The sequence below is a fragment of the Mizuhopecten yessoensis genome, unplaced genomic scaffold (genome assembly GCF_002113885.1).
Source record: "Mizuhopecten yessoensis strain PY_sf001 unplaced genomic scaffold, ASM211388v2 scaffold9221, whole genome shotgun sequence".
Lineage (NCBI taxonomy): Eukaryota > Metazoa > Mollusca > Bivalvia > Pectinida > Pectinidae > Mizuhopecten > Mizuhopecten yessoensis.
Window position 1 is genome coordinate 2,136 of NW_018407939.1, and position 765 is coordinate 2,900.

General features: G+C 40.1%; 1 protein-coding gene across 1 annotated transcript in view; it reads left to right on the top strand.

The window, feature by feature from the left end:
• LOC110457555 overlaps positions 1-765 on the top strand; it is a gene marked incomplete at its 3' end in the record, with an annotated part of 9,016 nt that overhangs the window by 1,716 nt on the left and 6,535 nt on the right. The window contains exon 2 of the mRNA XM_021508884.1: positions 118-147. The remainder of the gene's footprint in view (positions 1-117; positions 148-765) is intronic.

The following is a 765-nucleotide window of genomic DNA, read 5'->3' on the forward strand; positions in this document are numbered from 1 at the left end:
TGAAGCAAACTCTTCAATTTAAATCCTGTTTTTGGTATAAAGTTAACTGGTAATAAGTTGTATAACTTGGTGTAACTTTGTTGTGTCATCTTAAATATTAAATCTCTCTTTTTACAGACATCCATCCACCGATAGCAGCACTGATAGGTAAGTTTTACAGGAATCCTCCTTGGATTTTAACAGTTAAGACTTGTTATTGTTATTTCATAGAAAGTACTAGAGGGATCATTCTCAAATTCAACATGTCGGTTTCCCCAGGCTTCAGGTTGTGTTTGTTTTTAAGAGTGATAAGATAAATAAATTGACTGACTGGCAAGTATTGGATTTTTAGCTCACCTGGTCCAAAGGACCACGGTGAGCTAAGGCTGTAATACAAATTGTGTATAAATGGTGGGTTTGACACCACTGGGGGCTGAGGGGCAGGGCCCAATAGGGGAAATTTAGCAAATTCTTTAAAATCCTTCTGTTTCTGTAGGAATGAAAGGATTTGTCCCATATTTGGTCTGAAGCATTCTTGAGTGAAGGGGAACCAATTTTGTATAAATGATGGGTCTGACCCCCCCCCCCTCTTCCTCTACCATAAGGATTAAGGGATATTATCCTAATTTAGTATGGAGCATCCTTGGGCCAAGGGGACTCAATTTTGTATAAATTGTGGGTGTGGCCCCCCTTTTGGCAGGGGGCATGGCCGAATAGGGGAAATAGAGGTAAAACCTTTAAAATCCTTCTCCTACTGTAGGGATAAAAGAATTTTACCCGGGGGGG